The sequence below is a fragment of the Hyperoodon ampullatus genome, assembly GCF_949752795.1.
Source record: "Hyperoodon ampullatus genome assembly, chromosome: 9".
NCBI lineage: Eukaryota > Metazoa > Chordata > Mammalia > Artiodactyla > Ziphiidae > Hyperoodon > Hyperoodon ampullatus.
In genome coordinates, this window is record NC_136922.1 from 82,313,992 (window position 1) to 82,338,056 (window position 24,065).

At 36.9% G+C, this 24,065-nt stretch overlaps 1 pseudogene across 1 annotated transcript; it reads right to left on the minus strand.

The window, feature by feature from the left end:
• Positions 1–16,847: 16,847 nt before the first annotated feature.
• LOC307058020 (peptidyl-prolyl cis-trans isomerase A-like) lies at positions 16,848–17,409 on the minus strand (annotated as a pseudogene). Its single transcript has 2 exons — positions 17,341–17,409; positions 16,848–17,273 (listed from the first exon to the last, which is right to left on the minus strand). The product of its transcript is annotated as a peptidyl-prolyl cis-trans isomerase A-like (transcript).
• Positions 17,410–24,065: the final 6,656 nt, after the last annotated feature.

The following is a 24,065-nucleotide window of genomic DNA, read 5'->3' on the forward strand; positions in this document are numbered from 1 at the left end:
TTAGTTGTAGTATCACATTCATGAAGCAATTATTGTGTCCCAGGCATCATAGTAAGGGCTTTCTATTAATTATCTTATTTAACCCTGCTAACCACTCTGTGAGACAGGCCCTTTATTCTGCCCATTTTACAGATGAGGAAACTAAGACTCAGGCAGGTCACATTACTTGTCCAAGCTCATCCAAATAAGCTAGTAACTGGTGCACCAGTAATTCAAACCAGGTTTGTGTAGCTTCAAAGTATGAGTTCTTAAGTTTTATATTAAAATGCGTAGGTGTTGGGGCTCTAAGCACTGAGAGAACAGGGTCCTACTTGTTCGTTCTAGTAGAGGAATACACAGGAGGGGCTGGGAGACTTGGGGAAGGTTGCTGAACCTCATCTGAGGAGAACAGTGTCAGGAGAAGTGAGAGAGGTAGGGAGGGAGGGAAGGAAAAACCTTAAAAATTGTGGTAAAGAGTTTAAATTTTATACTAAAAATTATGGAGGAAATCTGAAGATTAGCCATTTTTGAAGATTACTGTGCCAGATTTACGTTGGCAGAACTGGAATAGGGCATGGTGGGAGACACAAGGAGCAGATAAGAAGGCTATTGTGATAATTCAGACAAAAAATAATAAGGACTTAAGGCAATGACTATGAGAATGGAGAAAAATGGGATTTGAGAGACACAAAAGGAGCAAAACTGCTAGGTTTCAGGGACTGGGTGTATATGATGAGAAAGAGGGAATAATCTAAAATTCCCAAGTTTTTTTTTTAGGCTTTCTCTAGTTGCTGTGAGCAGGGGCTACTCTTCGTTGCTGTGCACGGGCTTCTCATTGCTGTGGCTTCTCTTGTTATGGAGCACAGGCTCTAGGTGCGCGGGCTTCAGTAGTTGCAGCACGCAGGCTCATTAGTTGTGGCTCGTGGGCTCTAGAGTGCAGGCTCAGTAATTGTGGTGCACGGTTTAGTTGCTCCGCGGCATGTGGGATCTTCCCGGACCAGGGTTCAAACCCATGTGCACTGCATTGGCAGGCAGATTCTTAACCACCACGCCATCAGGAAGTCCCTAGAATTCCAAAGTTTTTGCTTGGTGAGCTTAAGTGGTACATTTACCTGTAAGAGGATCAGGGATGTTGCAAATTTGGGCGAAATGAGATGTCAGCTGAGGAGCCTCTGGCACAGCAGAGGTGCTCAGGAGAACAGTCAGGGCCCTGAAATCCAGTTGGGAGCCATTGCCATATACATGTGATGATGCAGAGGATTATTCTCAGAGGCCAACTCTGACTAATTGATGCAGTGGCCACCTGGAGCACTGTGCCATTTTGGAGGCTAGAGAAGAGAGATTCGATAAAAGCATTCAGGATGGGGGACAAGATGTAAAGATTTGCAGTCCTGAATGAGCACATAGCCTTCTGTTTCGAAACAAAAAAATCAATCTGTCTAGAAAAAGGAACATTTGGAAAAATATGGAGAGTAGTGTGAATCAGCAATGCTGGTAGGTATAAACGCAGTAGGGTGGTTAAGGAAGTGGGCCCCAGGGTCAGACTGTCTGGGCTAGAATCTCAGTTCCCCATTTACTCTTAATGTGACCCTGGGTTAGCGACTGAATCGCATGGTGTCTCCAAGTCTTTACCTGGAAAACAGGCATATTTATAATAATACTTCAGAGAGTGCTGTGAAGAATTAGCTATCCATGAAAAGTGCTTAACCATGTGAAAAAAACCAATGTTTTTAATTTCATAAAAATATATGCACTAGGGCTTCCCTGGTGGCGCAGTGGTTGAGAGTCCGCCTGCCGATGCAGGGGACACAGGTTCGTGCCCCGGTCCGGGAAGATCCCACATGCCGCGGAGCGGCTGGGCCCGTGAGCCGTGGCCGCTGAGCCTGCGCGTCCGGAGCCTGTGCTCCGCAACGGGAGAGGCCACAACAGTGAGAGGCCCGCGTACTGCAAAAAAAAAAAAAAAAAAAAAAAAAAAAAAAAAAAAAAAAAAAAAAAAATATATGCACTAAAGATATATATAGCTATATAGGAGAATCTTAAGTACCAGACAGAAACTCAAAAGATATGATAGAAAAGGAGGCACTAAGTGCATTAACAGGAGTATTGTGAAAACACCTGTCCTTAAAAAGAACATTTTTCCTCATAAGAAATAATACAGAATGACTATGAATTAGAGATTGTTCAATCAATTTTGTTTTCTTTAGACAATAAATCTGAAACCCAGAGACGTTCAATAACATAACCAAGGTCACACCCAATCAAGCCAGAGCCAAAATCAGCACTGTTTCCTAATCCCCAGTGTGATGAATTTTTCACTACATGATGCTACGTAATAATTTTTTTAAAAAACTATTAGATGAATAAAAATCTTTATAACATTTCTGCCTCGTTTGTTTTTTTTTTAATTATCACTTATCTATCAACTTGTTCTTAATATGTAAACTCTCTGAAGCAGGGATATTTTACCTTTCCAGAATCAACTTTTCCTGATACTGAACAATGTACTCTGTATGCAGTAGAAAACTTAAAATATAATAACGAGCATTTTGTTCCTCTGACTGAAAGGGAGTGAAAGAGTATTTGTCTGCTGGTGAAAATCACACACTGGTAAATTTCAACCTTTTTGTTGCCTATCTCTAGAAAGTTTGCATTTCCTATAAGGCACTTCTTTCAAATTATTTTGGAAGGATTGGAAAGATAGAATCAAAGAAGATGGGGGACTGAGGATGAAGGGGTCAGATCAAACATCTGGGAAAACCAGTTGTCTCATTTAATTGCCACCCTTCCTTTTCCTTCCCTCACTGTGATATTTCTGTAATTTGTGATTAAATCAGGTTAGAGTACCTACTAAATATAGAATATGAATTTTACCTTGGTCAATCTAAAAGTCCAAACACTCATATTTCTTATGCAGAGATTTAACTATGTCTAATCAACTGCCATGAACTTTGGAGGTAGTCTCACTTTTCCCAGGACACAAGGCAAGGTTTTTTTGTGAATGTAAAGAATGGGAAATGCCACTTTGTAAAATGTTGTTTCAGGGTTCAGTATTTAAGCTGATTTTTATTCTTACTATATTTTTCAATATTTCATATGTCCCCAGTGGGGTTTGCTCTATTTATATTTTACACGTTAGATTTATGTAGTTCTTTATAGATTAAAACAAATTCAAGGATGTAGATATACAAATATTGATTGGACAGTTTAAAAGCATAATATTATATATCCCTCCCTGGCTCAACAAAGAATTTTAGGCATACAAATGGGGCAAGAAACATGTAACCTAGAAATCTAGGAAAATCATTTCCAAGAAATTCTAACAGCCACTGTTAAGGAATGACCTCTTAACACTTAGTGCTTTTAAGATGCTTCAAGCAATTATTAAAAGAAAATGAGAAATCATCCAATTATGAGATAATTCAGAATAAATAGTCATGAATAGAGAACCCATGAAAATGGTTCTTAAATGCATGCTTAAATAATGAAGCATTTACATTTATAGGGAAGGTTAGATGACTTGACTTCAATAAAATTGTTGTTATTATATGGCATTTATTTGGCACTTTTCATTTTACAAGTGTACTACTGTTACTGAATTAAGAAAAACAGTTTCCAACACTTTATGTGAATTACTCTCACCCAGAGATTATGCATGACTATAAAGTACATGAGAAAGTTGCAAAGAAATGCTATTGGTAAGTTTCATTTCTTGCTAAGAAAAAAGAAAGATTGTGAATTTAAGGAACGGAATGTTGATTTTAGAGAACGATGGGATGGGGGCCAGGAGAAGCAAAAACAGATCTTTCAACTGGATTACAAATAATGACACAAGAACCCATCTGCCTATGTTTTAGGGTGCAGAATGCTCTGCTTATTTGATGAGTAGGAGGGAAGGTCTGGTGGGATGAAAAGATGGAGTAAAGCCAGGGAAGCTGGCTGCCTCAAGTTTAACATGAAAATGTCAAATTAAATGTGTGTTCTCTTCCTGAAAAATACCCGCCCTCATTATGCATCCATGTGTTGATGACTGATGCAAATGAATTTTTCAAGTGCTGCGTAAATGAGTCGCCTACCGATGTTAGCCTAGTGAGAGCCAATCCCTAGTAATATACAGAATTATTATTTTTAGCCTTAGAAAAAAACATACAGGTATTAAATGTTTACAGGTTCAATCTTCCTTTCCTCTTTACTATATTCCAATTTAATCACTGAACTACTAGAATTGGGACAGTCGTGGCTTTGGATTGGAAATAATTTGAATTCTGGCTATCATACTTATGGGGAAAACTAGGCTACTGCTACTTCCCTAAGGCAAACACATCTGTGGTTTAAGCTAATCAGTCCCTGCATGTCACAGTTGCTTCATACAAATAGGGTAAAAATAGCATGTCTTTGAAATGAGGAGCTATAATCTTAAAGACAAATCATACATTTTGAGTAAAGCTCACCTTAATGGATGAAATATTTGCATATCAATTAGTGGTTGTCCAACTGAAAATGTGTTTTAATCAATGAGCATATGTGAATATTTTGATATATTGTCCACCAGATATAAAGTCTGATTATTAATTCTACATTTTTATTTTATAAAATTGAAGACTCTTCAAGGCAAAACTGAGAAATGCTTGCATTGTGTTGTTTTAGTGGCTCAAATCACAAATTAACTTTTATCAAAAAGTAACTGTTTTATTTTAGTGAGTACTAATGTAAACACTGGAATACCAGCACAATAAGACATTTAACACAAAAAAGCATTTAAAGTAGATAATTTCACAAGTTAAGTGGCTTGTTTTGAAATTAATAAATGCTTAGTAACTGGAGAAAGTAACAATGACAACAAATGCAAATGCAAAACATCAAAGAAAAAAAAACTTCAGGGGCTTCCCTGGGGGCGCAGTGGTTGAGAGTCCTCCTGCCGATGCAGGGGACACGGGTTCGTGCCCCGGTCCGTGAAGATCCCACTTGCCGCGGACCGGCTGGGCCCGTGAGCCATGGCCGCTGAGCCTGCGTGTCCGGAGCCTGTGCTCCGCAATGGGAGAGGCCACAACAGTGAGAGGCCCGCTCAGAATATTTAATCCAAAAATTGTCTTGAAAAAATTTTTTAGTTCCAAGTTTACTCATAACTATCATCATATATTTATTTTAATAATTTCAGTGTTGTCCTTCTCAGTCATATGTTTATTCCAATTATTAATGAAATTACATAATAATAAAAGTATTTAGTAGCAATTCTAACATCATATACTAATATAGTGATTATTTAATCTTTAAGAAAAAAAACTGATGTTAATTTGACCTGGGTCCTTTTTTCGTTTTCTTTATAAGCATGCAACAAAGTATAGTCCTGTAAATGTAAATACCAATAACATAGTATCTCATTGTTCTTCATGGAAATTAGTAATGTGTAATAATGCATGTCATTACTGGTAGTGAAAACCATTGGAGAAATCATTACTGCATTTTAATGAATGAGTTAAATGCCTGGGATTGTCAACTATGCTAAAGGAATAATTATCTGAGAAAAATTAATTCTGGCATTTGGTAATTACAGTAGAAAAAATGTAAACTACACTGAAAGAACATTTTGTCTAAAATATTTTATGCTATCTCAAATGCCATAGCCACAAATTGCAATGTATACAGAAAATACCTTATTACACAATCACAGACTATTCTGGGTCAAGGGAATATTTTAAAAGACCTAAAAATTATCCTTATCCAAGTAATTATAGCACTAATAATAACTATATTTTCTATTGGAGGTAAATATTCATAACTATGACAAGATTACTTGGACAATTATTTTTACTGTATATAGTTTTAAAGATATATGCAATAAAATGTGAATTAAATGTTTGTTGACAGGTTTTCTGAAGTTATGCGGGCCGTAAAATGGCATTTTAAAAGTTTACTCCTCACAGACTTTTTTTTTTTTTTTAACCAGACTTGGCATTACCAAATACATGCAGAGAAATTTTTACCTTTTTTACTGTGTTGACATTTGTACTGATGGTGCAAATTCAGTGATGGGCAAAACTGCTGTGGACTGAGCAGGAATCAAGGTAGTAGGACTTGTGGTCATTGTGGTCTCACACACATTTGTAAAATAAATAAATATTAAAAGTCAGTTTCTCTAAAGAAGTCTTAATAAAGTAGTAAAATTTGTTAAATGTATTAAATCTTGGCCCTTGAGTACACATCCTTTAATATTCTGTGTGATAAAAAGAGAAGCATAGAGCATGTCTGCTACATATTATAAAGTCCAGTGGTTGTCTTGAACAAAAGCACTTGTGAGCCTAAGAGTGGAACTAGCCCCTATTACCATAGAGTATAATTTTTACTTGAAAGAACAACCAACAAACAAATTATGGTTATTCAGAAGTTGGTGTTTGAAGAACCAAAGCAATTTTGAAAAAGGACAAAGTTGGAGGACTCATCCTTCTTGATTTCAAAATTCACCACAAAGTTATAGTATCAAGCCAGTGTGGTACTGTCATAAGGGCAGTCATATAGATAAATGACATAGAACTGAGAAGCTAGAGATAATCCATTTAATTATGGTCATTTGATTTTTGACAAGGGTGCCATGGAGAAAGAAGAATCTTTTCAAGAAATTGTGCTGGGAGAATTGAGTATCCATATACAAAAGAACGAACTTGGAACCGTGCCTCATGTCATACACAAAAATTAGCTTGAAATGGCTCATATGCTTAAGTGTCAAAGCTGAAACTGAAATATCCATAGAATAAAATATAGCAGTAAATCCTTGTGACCATAGGTTGGGAAAGGTTTCTTAGATATGACACCAAAAGTACAATTGACAAAAGAAAAAAAGTGGTAAGTTGAGCTTTATTAAAATTAAAAACTGGGCTTCCCTGGTGGCGCAGTGGTTGAGAATCTGCCTGCTAATGCAGGGGACACGGGTTCGAGTCCTGGTCTGGGAGGATCCCACATGCCGCGGAGCAACTAGGTCCATGAGCCACAACTACTGAGCCTGCGCGTCTGGAGCCTGTGCTCCGCAACAAGAGAGGCCGCGATAGTGAGAGGCCCACGCACTGCGATGAAGAGTGGCCCCCGCTTGCCACAACTAGAGAAAGCCCTCGCACAGAAAGGAAGACCCAACACAGCAAAAATAAATAAATAAATTACTAAACTCCTACCCCCAACATCTTAAAAAAAAAAAAAATTAAAAACTGTTGTGCTTCAAAGGGCATCATCAAAAAAGTGAAAGGACGATTCACAGAATGGAAGAAATATTTGTAAATCATATATCTAATCAGAGCCTAATATCCAGAATATATAAAGAACTAAAAACTAAACAATAAAAAGACAAATATCCCATTTTTTTAAATGGGCAAAGGTTCTGATTACACATATCTCAAAAGAAGATATATAAGTGAACGATACTGCATGAAAAGATGCTGAACTTCATTAGCCATTAGGAAAATGCAGTCCAAAACCACAACAGGATGCCACTTCATATGTACCAAAAAGCTATAATAAAAAAGACAGGCAATAACAACTATTAGCAAGGACATAGAGAAGTTGAACCCTCATTTATTGCTTCTGTGAATGGAATATAAAATGGCACAGACACAGAAAACAATTAGGCAGTTCCTCAAAACTTAAAATATAGAATTACTATATGATTCAGCATTTCATTCCTAGCTGTGTACCCAAGAAAATTGAAAAAATATGTCCACACAAAAAATATATATACAAATGTTCAAAGCAGCATTATTCATAGAGGCCAAAAGCGGAAGCAACCAAATGACCATCAACTGATGGTTAAATAAACAAAATATGGTATATCCATACAATGGAATACCATTCAGCCATAAAAAATCAAGTACTGACACATGCTGCAACATGAATGGATCTTGAAAACATTATGCTATGTGAAAGAAGCCCGTCACAAAAGACCACATATTGCATGATTCCATTTATATGAAAATTTCATAATAGACAAATCCATAGAGACAGACAGTAGATCAGTGATTTCTAAGATTTGAGGGTTGTGCTGAAGCTATGGTGACTGCAAATGGATGTGAGCTTTCTTTTGGGAGTGATTAAATGTTCTAAAATTTATTGTACTGGTGGTTGCTCACTTCTGTGAATATACTGCAAACCAATGAATTCTAAAATTTAAATTGGTGTATTTTATAGTATGTGAATTATATCTTAATAAACTGCTTTTAAAAAAAGAAGTGAGTATTTGGCAGATGTTTTCTCAAAAGCAAATGAAGTCAGTCTGTCACTCCAAAGAAAACAACTGACAATATTTGTTGCCAGTGATATAATTAAAACTTTCAAGCAAAGTATAAATTTTTAAAACTTTTACGAGCCACTACGTGTTTCACAGCTTCCCAGTGTTGGATTTTCTAAGGAGATTAGTGGGGATACTAACAAATGTGTTTTTTGATATTTATGAAATGTGCAGAAGATCTGCACAACTCAATGAACCAATATTTTTCAAATGGCCAATGAATGATGATACAAAACCATGTATGCATGGGTAAAAGATACATTTAAAGTGAAAAAGGAGCCAATGGATTTAAAAGTAATAGCATCGTTTTGATAGAATATTAAAAGATAGGGCTGCAATTAATCTTTAAGAAACCACCACTTACTGAGTTTTGATATAGTTTTAAAGATAAATTATCTGAAAAGGCAATTAATGTACTCCTTTTTCCATGAACTGCATGAGGCTGGATTTCTTTTTTTTATACTTCAACCAAAACAGCATATTTTAATGGGTTGACTTCACAGACCAGATATGAGAATGTAATAAGAATCTAATTGGCATCTAATAAGACAGAAATTAAAAAGATTAAAATGAAAACAACACAATTCTTCTAACATCTTTATTATTGGTAAATATAGTTTTTTTCATGAAAGTATATTATTTATGTTAATATGTGGTGGGTTTAATATTATTTTTAAATGAATTAATAAATATTTAAATTTTTCTTCAGTTTATTTTCCAATATGGTAACTAGTGATAGCTGTAACAAACCTAAAAAAAGCTCTTTGAGATACTCAGTAATTTGTAAGGGGGGAAAGGGGCCCTAAAACTAAAGCGTTTGAGAATGCTGCTCTAATGCTTCCCTTCACTTTCTAGAGGGGAAACCATGCCAGGTATTGCTCTGGGAGGCTTAATAGGGAGGTAATGTGCTGGATACACAGATCAGATAGTAGCATATCTGGAGTATGGCGTTTCCAAAACGTTTTTAGGTCTAGTTTTTACATAAGAAAGCCACATGTCTTCTGTGATAATGAATAACAAGAAGAGAAAAAACTTCCTCTGCTGTTGCACATAGCTGGACATGTGGTTATAAAAAGCCCAGCCTAGGATGTAATGATAGATGTATAATAAATGAAGAGAGTACTTATGATAAAGCAAATGGAACAAAATATTAAAAACTTTTTGGGGCTTCCCTGGTGGCGCAGTGGTTGGGAATCTGCCTGCCAATGCAGGGGACACGGGTTCGAGCCCTGGTCCAGGAAGATCCCACATGCCGCGGAGCAACTAGGCCTGTGCACCACAACTGCTGAGCCTGCACTCTAGAGCCCGCAAGCCACAACTGCTGAGCCCGTGTGCCACAGGTACTGAAGCCTGCGTGCCTAGAGCTCGTGCTCTACATGCAACAAGAGAAGCTACTGCGATGAGAAGCCCGCGCACCGCAATGAAGAGTAGCCCCCGCTCGCCGCAACTAGAGAAAGCTCACTCACAGCAATGAAGACCCAATGCAGCCAAAAATAAATAAATTAAATAAATTACAAGAAAAAAACTTTTTGAAGCTGGATAAATGGTATATGGAGTTCTTGGTACCAACATTGAATCTTTATGGTAAGCTATAAACTATTTCCAAATAAAAGATTTAAAAAATAGTATAGTCGAGGTTACATGGAGGAGTTATAAATAGCCCAAAGAAGAAACTGTTGTTTAATAATTTATAGCATTTAGCTTAGTACAAACCACATAGGGTTTGTACAAAGTACAAACTACCCACGTAGGGTACTTAAATGTATTGAGTGCCTTTTATGTGCCAGGTACTGTGCAAAGTGCTTCATTCACTTTATGTAAATTCAATTCGTATTTAACCACACTCTTGAGAAGTAGGAACTATCATTATTTTATAGTTTATTTCGTAAATGAAGAAACTTAAGTAACTTGTGAGTGACTGTAAAGTTTATAAGTGTCCCAACTCACGTTCGAACCTAGAAGGAGCTGACTCTAATAGGTAAGAAAATTAATGACATAGTGAGTAAATAGGATTCAAACCCAGATGATTTACATCCTATTATTTCATTAAAGCAGATCAGTCACTATGACTTACTAAGAGTAGGTCAGAAGTCAGTTCAAGTGATTTTGTAGATAAAAACAATTCTATTCCTTAGAAATATTTTTGAATCAAGAATTTGGTAATTTAAACATAATCAACAATATGTTAGTAGAATTTTATGTCTTTGAGGAAAATCTTTAAAATTCTCTACTGTAGAGTTTTGAAAGCACTTGATTTCAACCGCTGTGGAAAAAGTCAGCCTAAAAAACCCACAGATTAGTGTCCAAAAGCAGAGAACAAAGAATTCTCTCAAGTGCTGAGAAGGTCAGCTTCCCCTTAAATCTGTTCTCTTCCCTTTTACCCATGTATCTTTATAATTCCTTTCAAGCCCAGGGCCAAAAAAAATAAGTCATTCAACCCTGGTGCTGCCAACAGGAACACAGTGGATGGCAGGAGGGCAGGAAACCACATGCTTCCCCTAGAAGTGGGGCTGCCTTTACCAAGGAATAGCTTTCAGGATGATCTGCTGTTGGTCCTGCTCTGGGGCTAAGTTTCAAGTCTTCTTTCTTGACATTTTGCCCCAAACTCTACTTTTTAGTGATGGAGAGAGAGGTGAATATAGATCAAGAATGGTTCTCTCTGCTGTGAGAGAGAACAAGCTTCTTTCTATCACACTCGGTCTTGGAGAATAAGATATTTGCTGATTGTGTGATTCTTTCAGTGAAAGAATATGGCCTTTTGTTTGTGCATCAAAAGTAACTATGACAATCTGCCTATGAAAATTCTGAACTTACATCTTTAGCATTTATGAATTAGCTAGCATTTGCTGCATCCTTGCTATGTACCTTGGCATGGCGCTAATCAATTACACAGGTAGTAGTTCAAGTAACTGGGATTTAAATCCAATGCTATTGACTTTCGCTTAATGATTAATTTATATTTCTTCTTTGTGAAAAGAGCCAGGAAGGATACAAAGTTAAATCAGACATGGGCAACAGTCTCAGGAAGATTACAATCTAGTAGTGGACTTAACATATATACATAAATAGTTACAATATACAGTAAAATGTACTAAATGTCATAAGAAAGGGCTATGGGATTTCATGAGCATGAGAGATGTCAACCGATATGAATGAGATAAGATCTTATAAAGGCTGGGAAAACTGAGCTGAGCTATTTCAACATCAGATATAATTAAATAAATGAACAAAATACTCGTTTAAAAAACCATAAGGAAAGTGTGACTGCCGGAAAACAGAAGATAGGTTTGAGAACAGCAAATATTTCACTTCGGATAAAATACTGATTGCATAAAAAGTAAAGTTTGAAAAGTTTATGAAATTTCTTGAATGTTTAAGATACTTTAGTGGTACATTTTAAGCAGAGCAAAGGTACATAACGTTTTGAGTCAAGGAGGGACATGGTCAAGGCTGTGCTTGAAAACTGTAATGTTCAGTGCAGACGCCACCAGCACATGTAGCTGCCTAAGTTTAAATTTAAATTAATCAATATTAAATAAAATGAAAAAGCCAGCTCCTCAATTGCATTTGCCATACTTCAAATTCTCAGTAATGCCCCAAAGCTAGTAGCTTCTGTATACAGGACAGGAGAGATATAGAACATTTCTATCATCACAGAATGTTCTATTGGACAGAGTTGCTTTAAAAGATTAATCCAGTAGTGCACTGTTAGTGGATTGGACGGGAGAGGAAACCATAAACGGGAAGCTGATTTGAATGAACAATCAAGGTTAGAAGTTCTGAGTAGCTGTCGTAGGGAATAGAATTTCACATAAAACGCACAATATTACCTTGTACTCTTCTGCGTTTTCTACAGATACTCATGATAAGAACCATTTACTGCATACTCCAGGGACACCGTCAGAATTTAGATTTCTTATATTCCTCTGGAGCAATTTTCTTTGGCACGCACGAGAAAAGAGAGAAGATGAAATGACTCACTGGATTATGAATATCTAGAGATCCTCACTTCCATGTGGAAGTGGGGGGAATTCAAGCAGATGGGCTTCCTGAGATTCATCTCATGTGGGGTTTGTGGGTAAGAACCATCTGGCTCCCAATTTGGCTTGAATTTCAAGGGAAGTCCAAAATCATCCCGTTGCTCTCTAAAGTTTGTTTATACACGGAGAAATATCGTTAAGAATTTACACTTTTCATCTTTTTCTATTTTTAGTCTTGTCTTTGAGTCTTTCTGTAATCATTACTGTCTGGAATGGGAGACTTTCTCATTTTACGTATAAGGAAACTGAGGTCAAATTAAGTGATTTGGCCAAGATCACACAGTTAGTTGTTTGCAAAGCCAAGCAATAACAGGTGTTCCGGGTTCTTTCACCTGTACTATGGCATTTTCAGAGTAACTTAGAACAATATGCTTTCATTTCCTTTTCATATACTTAGGAACTAGGGCAGTAGCTATGGCTCTAATTTAACTTATGATCCAAACACAGTCACATTTAATTACATGTTTAATAAATATTTTGTTGAACATTTGCTTGAAACTGGAACATCAACACCTAAATCTTGTCAACTGCCAAATGGATCCAGAGGAAAAAACAGTTTAAAGACCTGTGTTCTAGGTAGACAGGACTACTGTTCCTCTGGCACCAATTCTCTCAGAGTCCCTACAACATGTTATGGCCCTTATTTGTTTTCCTGCCTGTCCTTCTCTACTAGATGATGCTCCTTCAGAATAGGGTCCACGTCATACTTGTCTTTGTTCACCAGTGCTTATCCCAGTTCTCAGCACACAGTAGAAGAGATGATGAATAATGCGTGAACGATATATGGGTAAAGAGGTAATTTGGAAACTCTGCTTGTGTGGGCCCTTATTAATCTCATTTCTGACCTGTAGAACTACACAGGATTGCCAGGGGCACAGAGGAAAATCAGGCTTGTCTTTCTCAGCAGGCAATTCAAAACCACACAGTGCAGCAGGAGATCTACAGAACACCACTCTTTCACCCACCGAAGCAGTTTACCAAAGCAGTCTTCCAGCATTCCTGGGTCCCTTTAATACAGGACTCAAGTTTTTTGGAAGTCCATTTAATTGACTCTCTTTTTCTTGGGAATAAAAGCCAGTCTGCCAAAGGATGGCAAAGGTGAGTCTGAGAGCCTCTGTGGGATCCTCGGGAGGCCTGGAATCTGCCTCCCTGCAGGGGAAGGGAGGCTGGCTGTGCTCTCCACAGCTGTATGGCTGAGTTCCTCTTGTATTGGCCAGGATTGAAAGAGGTGAGTCAGAAAGCATCCCTTAATCCTACCATTCCTCTCTGTGTCCCCAAAGAGCAGGTAGAGACTTCAAGTTGAATCAAATGGTTTGAAATTTAAAATACTCTCTGTGAACACTAAAATCTGAAACAAACCAAACAAGATAAATATCATCTCCGTATTCATACCAAAGCATCAAGTGACAATGCCCAGGCTAGCAGCAACACTTTGTTTCTTGCACCAACAGGGCAAAGAGTTCATTCACATTGCAGATTCCCTTATGATCCAAAGAACAGGGATCCAGATACAAAGAGACAATGGTATCCTTTGTTTTAGGCACTGCCATCTCATCACCTCCCACCCCCTCCTTCCCTCCCTCCAACATAATCAGACTTCTGGTGACATATCGTAATTAGATGCATAAGCTGTCAGATACTACAACTCCCCAAGCTCCTTTTGAACTTTGTGTCTAGTTATTATTGTTTTTCATGTTACAGTAAGGAATCTGGGGTGCGGTCTTTATGTTTTTTTTTACAAGACAGTCCTTTTGTGGCAATCAGTGTTACATAAAGCTTGTCCTAAAAATGTTCTTCCCCATATCATATTCCCATCAGATGACATTAAACAGCTTGTATCACAGACAGCTTATTCTTCATGAATATTTTCCAAATACCTCATTAAAAACATACCTACCCATCCCAAAGCAATCAAATTTTGCACCACTGCCTTAAAACTACCATTTTGTTCCTGTGAGAGTATATTCTTTATTTGTATTACTGCATTCTAGGCAGTTCTAAATCCCACATGACTAACATCCACGTTAACCCACTTCATTGCAACCTGCGACACGTGCCGTCACCAAAGGGGCTGAGGAAGCTCTTGTTAGAAGTGGCGTGAACTGACTAGTTTAGGCTCGATACCTTTAACACGATTTTGTCTATTGGATAAATATGTAGAAAGTCAATTTTTTTAATCTTTAATATGTTTTCTGCAAAGAGTAGTGTTACACAATAGCAAAAGCGTATTCTGAGAGGAAAAGAATTTCTGACACATGTGAATATGGGCACAGAGTCATATACCTAATAGCTTCTTATTTATTTTGAAAATGAGTCCAAAGTCACACTTTGCTTCAATTACCTTGAGATAAATTTTACACATAAAAAACTGATTGACTTTCAGTGAATTTTATGGGCAGTTTTGCCATTACATATAGATATATAGATCCCTGAAAATCACTATGCTATGCAAAAATCTCACAATAAAAACCACAGGGTTTATGGGGAAAATGGGTTAGGGGTATAACGCTCACAAACGTCACCAGTGACACATACATAAAAAAATAGGAGTCTGATAAAAGTGGTAACAGTTTTATGTATAGTCCAGAAATTCATAAGTAGCATAATAACTACTATGACACTTTACTTTGAAAGTGATTTAAGGTCGCTTGTGAGCATCGGAGGGGTCTCAGCTTACAACTTTTGTGAAGTGGTAAAAGAGTGTTTCCTGAAATTGGAAAGTTGCAGCATCAGATGTGGATGGGCATGTCTCAAAGCACAAAGAGAACTGAGGAAACTGCTAGATATTTGATGTGTGTGTCTGAGTGAGTTTTCTTTTTCTTATCTTAATACATTGAATAAAACCCCCAGTACAATACTAAATAAAAATAGTGAGAATAGGCATACCTTTTTTCCCCTGATCTTAAGGGGAACATTTTCAATATTTTACCATCGAATATAATGTTTGCTGTAGGTGTTTTGTAAACATTCATTATCAGATTAAGGAAATTCCCTTCTATAACTCATTTGCTAAGAGTTTTATTTATTTATTTTTTTTTTTTTTTTTTTTTTTTTTTTTTTTTTTTTGCGGTATGCGGGCCTCTCACTGTTGTGGCCACTCCCGCTGCAGAGCACAGGCTCCGGACGCGCAGGCTCAGCGGCCATGGCTCACGGGCCCAGTCGCTCCACGGCATGTGGGATCTTCCCAGACCGGGGCACGAACCCGTATCCCCTGCATCGGCAGGCGGACTCCCAACCACTGCGCCACCAGGGAAGCCCTAAGAGTTTTATTTTATCAAGAAGGGATACTGAATCAAAAGCTAACTGTGCATGTATTGAGAAAATCATATATTTTTCTCCTTTTCTCTGTTAATACTGTGAATTATGTTCATTTTGAAATGTGAAGTTAGCCTTTCATAGGTGGAGTAAACTCCACTTTGTTATATTGTATTTTCCTTTTTGAATAGCACTGGATTTAATTTAAATGTTTTGTTAATAATTTTTACATCTGTATGGGAGATTGTTCTCTAATTTTTCTTTTCCATAATGTCTTTGTCAGGTTTTGGATTATGCTGACATCACTTAAAAAAACTCTTTCCCCTGTTTTTATTATCTGGGAGAGGCTGCATAAACTGGGTGACTGGGTGTTAATTTCTTCTTTAAATATTTGCAGCTATTCAAGCACTTTCTTTGTGGGAAGATTTTTATTTACGGAAAACCCTGAACGAACTTTTTGGCCAACCCAATACTAATGGATTTCAAATTTCTGGTAATGATAATTTGTTTTCCTTTACTTTTGTTAAACGTTCTGCTAGAGCTTTATTAATTTTATTAAAAGTTTTTAAAAAGCTTTTAGCTTAGTTGATTTTATCCTTCTATTCCATTTGTTTCTGCTCTTATCTTTATTTTTATTTTCTTCTCTTTTCCACAAGATATGTTGTTTTTCTAGCTCCTTGAGATGGAATTTTAAATTATTAAATTTTAACCTTTTTTCTAATATATATGTTTACAAGCATACATCTCCCTGTAACCACTGATTTCACTATGCTTTAATTGCAACCCTCAAGTTTAAATATGTTGTATCTTCATTACGATTTAGTTCAAACTAATTCTCATTTGATTTCTTAATTATTCATATATGAGAATTTTCTTTAATTTCCAGACAGTGGGGCTTTTCTTGTTATCTTTTTATTGACTTCTAAGTTAACTGTATTGTGATCAGAGAATATACTCTAAGCTATTCAAATCTTTTGAAATTTCTGGCAATTCTTTATGGCCCATCAGATGGTTGATTTGGTAAATATTTCATATGAACTTAAATTCTGTCTTTGATGATTGCAAATGTTTGTGGTTCCTCAAGATTCCAATTTGCAGCTCCAGATCCACGCAATAGCAAAAGGCCTTCCTACTTCTCTCTCCCCAGCAGAGGCTCTGCACAGGGGCCAACCCTAACCCTCAGCTCACACAAGAACTGGCAATTCCTCTGCAAGAAAAAAAAAAATCTGGTGATCCAAAGATCATTTGTATACAGTTTCCCTCTCTCTATTTTTTTTTTAAAGATAAAACACAAGTCAAATTTATTATTAGATTTGTCCACAGTCAGCAATGGTGATCTTCTTGTTGGTCTTGCCATTCCTGGACCCAAAGCGATCCATGGCTTCCGCAATATTCATGCCCTCTTTCACCTTGCCAAAGACCACATGCTAGCCATCCAACCACTCAGTCTTGGCAGTGCAGATGAAAAACTGGGAACTGTTTGTGTTAGGGCCAGCATTTGCCATGGACAAGATGCCAGGACCCATATGCTTCAGGAGGAAATTCTCATCATCAAATTTCTCCTCATAGATGGACTTGCCACCAGTGCCATTATGGCGTGTGAAGTCACCACCCTGGCACATAAATCCCAAAATTATTCTGTGAAAGCAGGAACCTTTATAACCAAAGCCTTTCTCCCCAGTGTTCAGAGCACAAAAGTTTTCTGCTGTCTTTGGAACTTTGTCTGCAAACAGCTCCAATCTGTTAACATAACTTTATGGATTGGATGAGCAGTCATTTTGTGGTTTCCAGGTCCCTTACCTCGAAGGAGACGTGGCCCAAGTGCTCGCCATCGACGGCGATGTCAAAGAACATGGCAGGGTTGACCATGGTTGGGCAGTGCAGGAGGTTCTGGGGTGGCGGCATCTGCCTCCCTCTCTATAATTTTATTCCACCTAGTCCTTGTTGATTCCGTAGATTTCTGAAACCTTTTAACACTACAATTTTGCAACTTATCCACCTTTACATTGCTACAGTAGGAGTACTGGTTTACTGTAACCTACTACATCCTACTTAGAACATAAAATCAGGACTCCAAATATTTATTTTAAAAAGTAAAGTTTTTTTTTTAGAGAATCAATCCAAGAAATTTTTGCAATTCAAAGAATAGAGCTTCTGGAGCTTTAATTTAATTTGACAAACATTTATCGATTATCTGCTGGTCACAAACACCATATCATATGCTTTGGAATCAAGAATGAGTTAGACAATCCTGGTACCAGATGAACTTACAGTTTACAGAGAAGTCAGATATGGAAACAGATAAACTGCAATGCAATGTAGCACATGTTATAATAAGGAGAAAAACTATCTCCTGGAACTCAGAGGAAGAAAAGACTGCTTGCCCACAGGATTCAGGAAAGAGTTCATAAATAAATAAAGTTACACTTGATCCTGAAGCCTGAGCAGAATTTGTCAGGCATCAAAGGAGGAATGATATTCTAGGCAAAGCAACAGCATTTGCAGCCACTTAGTCTCATGAAATGATATGGAATATTTGATATGGAATATTTATTGAAGGATGAGACATAAATGTTCCTGAATAGAGTCACATGAGTGGGTCTATGGAGTTGAGATGCATGTGTGAAAATAAGGTCATAGAGGTCATTTCAGGCCACATGAGGAGGGGCATTGAATGCCTAGCCAGAGGCCTTAGTATTTTTTCCTGACAGCCATCTGGATTTAAGAGAAATGTGCAAGTAATGGGAAATAAATAATTAGATAAGTTGTTTAAGAGATAGAGTTCTGACAGCAGTGAAGAGAGCAGAATCAAAAGGAGAAGAAGGAATGTTTGCAGAGAATTCAATAAGAAATTTTTCTAGAATGTTATTTATAGATTAATTATGAATATACTAAACCATGAAAATAACTGATAAAGTCACCTTCTAAAATTTATTAATAGAGACTACAATTGGCCAAAACACGAAGCTTACCTCACTCTCTTTATATTATTGTGTGATTTGATGCCACTGAGTGAATAGGTCCCCCTCCAAAGGGAGCTGTTTGTTTTTGCAGTGTGACTCTGATTTTCTTGGAGGTTCTCAGAGAAATCTGAAAAGCATCCTTTTAACCTCTGTCTGTTTTGTGTGCAATGTTTCTTAGTATCATTTTACCTTAATTAGCCAAACTAGTTTCTTTCACTTAACCTTTAGGTATATAGATATATAAATTAAGAGAGAGAGAGAGAGAGAGTGACAGAGTGAGAGAGAGAGAGAGAGCGCAAGAGTGAGCGAGAAGGAGAGAGAGAGAGAGAGGGAGAGATGGAGGAGGAAACAAATGAGAGGGTCATGATGTAATACAAGAAAGCCTAATTTCTGGTAACTAGCTCTGTCACTTATCCTGTCCTTTCATGTTGTGCATTAGAAATATCTTGCCAGCGAGAAGACCTAAATAGACATTTCTCCAATGAAGACATACAGATGGCCAACAGGCACATAAAAAGATGCTCAACATCGCTAATTATTAGAGAAATGCAAATCAAAACTGCAATGAGGGCTTCCCTGGTGGCGCAGTGGTTGGGGGTCCGCCTGCCGATGCAGGGGACACGGGTTCGTGCCCCGGTCTGGGAAGATCCCACATGCCGCGGAGCGGCTGGGCCCGTGAGCCATGGCCGCTGAGCCTGCACGTCCGGAGCCTGTGCTCCGCAACGGGAGAGGCCACAACAGTGAGAGGCCCGCGTACCGCCAAAAAAAAAAAAAAAAAAAAAACTGCAATGAGGTATCACCTCACACTGTTCAGAAAGGCCATCATCAAAAAGTTTACAAATAATAAATGCTGGAGAGGGTGCTGAAAAAAGGGAACCCTCCTACACTGTTGGTGGGAATGTAGATAGTTGCAGCCACTATGGAGAACAGTATGTAGGGTCCTTAAAAAACTAACAATAGAGTTACCATGTGACCCAGCAATCCCACTCCTGGGCATATACCCAGAAAAAACTACAATTCGAAAAGATACATGCACCCCAATGTTCATAGCAGCACTGTTTACAATATCCAAGACATGGAAACAACCCAAATGCCCATCAACAGATAACTGGTTTAAGATGTGGTATATATATATATATATTATATATATATATATATACACACAATGGAATATTACTCAGCCATAATAAAGAATGAAATATTGCCACTTGCAGCAACACAGATGGCCCTAGAGAATATTATACTAAGTGAAGTAAGTCAGACAAAGACAAATATATCACTTATATGTGGAATCTAAAAAATAATACAAATGAACCTATAAACAAAACAGAAACAGACTCACAGACACAGAAATCAAATTTATGGTTACCAAAGGGAAAAGGGAAGGGGGAGAGATAAATTAGGAGTATGGTATTAACAGATACAAACTACTATACATAAAATAGATAAGCAAAAAGGATTTACTATATAACACAAGGAACAACAGTCAATATCTTATAGTAACCTATAATGGAAAATAATCTAATATATATGTGTATATATATCTGAATCACTTTGCTATATACCTGAAACTGACACAATATTATACATCAACTATACTTCAATTAAAAAAAAATCTTGCCAGCAAAGTTTCTGTAAGAAAGCTCTTTCTTTGGTATAATTGAGATTACATCTACCCTGCCTAACTCTAAAGTACTATTCTATGCAAAACATTAATACACAAAAGTAATAGTAGAGATCCTTGCCCAAACTTTAGCTTTCTTGTCATTTCATTTTATACTTTTTTCACGTTGGACAAAGATTTTAATCTGATTAAGTGATTTCCCACAGACAGGAACCTCCTGTGACTGAAAGAGTTTGGGTAAAGTGAGAATAGATTTGAATGGAGAATCTTCAGCAGTCCTAGATTACGTATGATAAATACTCCCTCTTTTTTTTTTTTTGCTACAAACCTGTTATCACATCCCATACTGTGCTTTGACTGCCTCTTCCCTATGAAGTAAACACTTGGATGGTACCTAACTTAGAATCAGTAGAAAATAATAATTCAAATTATTATGGTAATATAATTTGCATACCCCTTGAACATTCACTACTCATCCTGGGAGGCTGTCCCCATTTTACTGAAGAGAAAATTGAAGCCTTAAAATGTTAAATAACTCACCCAATGCACACAAGACCCAGACAGGGTTGGAAGAAAGAACTTTTGGTTCTAAACCCAGTGTGCTTTCCACATACTACTTCTCCTGCCATCTCTCTTAGCCATATCCTTAGTATTTAACCAACCTGAGGACCAAACACCGAAATGTTTCCTAATTTTGATAGATTGAACGCTTCTTGTATGATTTCAATCCTCTCACAGACAGAAGGAATCTTATGCTGACTTTGTGTACATTTATACTCAGCAGGTATTGAATGTTGTAAATAGCATTAATATTTCACATCTTCTAATTTCTGAATCAAACTCATAAAACACATGTCATTTCTTTTGTACTTGAGTCCTGAGGTGATTTTTATCATGAAAAGTGCAATTTTGAAAATCTAATAAACTGTCATCTGTCTGAATGGCAGCATTTTGCTGACACAGGTAATATCTGGAATTGTGTTACCAGGCTGCAAAGGCTATATGACAGCAACCACTTGCCAATACAATAAAAACATTTCTAAGTTCTTCTTTACAAAAACTTAAGTATTTGTTTGTCTGTTTGTTTTATGACCCTGAAGTTTACTTGCCCTCATTTCAGAATGAACCATATTCTCCTGGCCTATCTTGAGGGAGGTTTGGCTATATATTTTAAGACAATTTCTAATTACTGTTCTCTTCTCAGACAGAAACATATGCAACCTATAAATTAAATTTTTAAATGTTCCCAAGACTTCCAGTTTATTGGGATCATCTTGTTTGCAATATTTAAGAAAAATGGACTCAAATCCTGACCACATATATGGTGGAAAACCTGCAGTATACACAATATATCCAAGGAGTCATAATTATCTATATTATTAGTTACCAATTCTCGGTTTCTATATGTAACCTACATGCAACAAGCTTTTCTGAGATTCTGGGACACTGTAGAGGTTTATATTCCAAAAACATTATAGCAGGTAATTTTTTATTGAGGTATACTAGACATATAATGTTATATTAGTTTCAGGTGTACAACGTAATCATTTGATATCCATATATATTACAAGATGACCTCCACAATAAGTCTAGTTAACATCCATCACCATACAGTTACAAATTTCTTTTCTTGTGATGAACTTTTATGATCTACTCTCTTAGCAACTTTCAAATACACAATAAATATTTGAATATTAACTATAGTCACTAAGCTGCTTATTACATACCCATGACTTAATTTATTTTATAGCTGAAAGTTTGTACGTTTTGACCCCTTCATCCATTTCACCCACTCTCATTCCCCATCTCGGGCCACCACCAATCTGTCCTTTGTACCTATGAGCTTGTTTTTTTTTTTTTTAATTCCACATATAAATGAGCCAATAATTCCACTAAATGCAAGTGAGCAAATAGTTATACATGTAAGCAAATAATTTTACTTTGAATTCTAGATGGTACTTATCATAAAATTATTGAACACTCTGGTCCCTGAATTTTCACTGATAATCTTTTTTATTAGAACCATAATGTTGGGCCTACCTTCTCTATTTCTTTTGACCTCCTTTTCTTTTTTGCTCACTAGTTCTCCAAATACACATTTATATCTCATAGAGGGGAGTTTAATTATCTTTTTATCTCACTTCTTTCCAAAATTGGCTGAGATCTGAAAGTTAATTCTGTAAGTAAAATAGTAGGTCGATTTCGAAGATAACCCCCAACGACCCAAACCTTTATATGATCCCCTCCCATGAGTGTAGCTGAGACTCTTGCTTCCAACCATTAGAATGTGGTGATGAGATGTCACCCCTGTGATAATGTTATATTAAATGGCAAAGGTAAAGGGATTTTGCAGATGTAATTAAGTTCCTTAACCAGTGAACTTTAAGTTATCAAAAGGGAAATTATCCTTGGTGGGCCTGACTTAATCAGGTGAGTCCTTTAAAAGAGGGTCTAGAAGTCAGAGACAGAAGTCAGAGACTCTCTCTGTTTTCTGGACTTAAAGAAGCAAGACACCTCAAATTTTAAAAACTTAATGCAATGAATTCTGCCTACAAACGTGGAAATTTAGAAGGGGACGCCAAGACTCAGATGAGATCCCAGCCCCAGCTAACACTTTGACTGCAGCCTTGAGCTCCAAGCAGGGAACTCTGTTAAGCTGTGCCTATACTCCCAACCCACAGAAAATGTGAGACAATAAATGGAAGTTGTTTTAAGCTGCAAATTTGTGGCAATTTGTTACACAGCAATAGAAAACTTATAAAATGTCTTTTTCTAATTCTATGGGGATCTTGAACCACTTCCTTTCCTTATTGCCATAACCATAACTTTTTAGGACTGGTTTGTTTGGAGTCCCCGATGGTGGAGCAGAATCAATGAAAATCAATCAGCTTGAATATAAAATGAAACAGAGGTAAGCATACCTGAGGAATAAAAATAATCAGCCAGTCTGCAGAAAATTTTATGATCATTTCATTATGAGAATTTTTAAGAACTAAAGAGTGGTTGGAACATTGATCTCCATCCAAATAAGTTAATAGTTGGCATTTTTCATTGAAACACGAATAGACACAAACTGAAATAGCTAGATTTCCCCTTATCATGACATAATCTTCATATACAAAAAATGGAGCTGCAATAATGTCATCAGGATATTTGATTTAAGAAGTTTCTTAATAATGTTTATTACATCAGACTCACCTACTGAGTCCCACTATATGACTAATCACTGTTACCTCCAAGCTGAGAAGCCAGTGTTAATTTCTAGTCTCAAAACAGACGGAAATAAACAAACCTACTTTGGGGCCAAGTAAGAGAATTTAGTCTTTTCAGAGCCATAGAAAACTGAATTAATTTATAGACCCTTGTTACCCAGGTAGATGATTATCTCACAGCTATGAAATCTGTCCTTAGACATATGGGATCCCCATTCTTAATTTTAATTATATATTAGCGTTGCCAGATTTAAATTTGAATTTCATGAACAACACATATTTTGTTAGTATAAGTTAGTATAAGTATATTCCATACAGTGGAACTCAAGATTATACATTTTTAGTGAGTAGCCTGAGTGATTCTTTGGAACTCTAGTATCTGAGAACAAGCATACTTTATATCAGATCCTGTGTTCAGCTCTGGGGATGCAGAAATAATCTAAGATAGTCTCTTCCCTGCAGCTTCTCACTGACAAGCACTGGGTGTGGGGAAATACAGAAATAATTACCTGATCTTCCTTCCTTCTTTTACTGCCCTGCAAAATATCACTAGTTTTCGATTTCATTAGTTTTATGATAAGAGTTTTACAGGATGGCATTGTTAGCCTATGACCTTGCTCAAATTTTAGAAATACAATTGATGCTTTTTAAATATTCAGAGTTTCAGAGTGCCAAGCAGTTAGCAATGAAGCATCTGTTTCTTTGTTGTTTTCAAAATATCCTAGT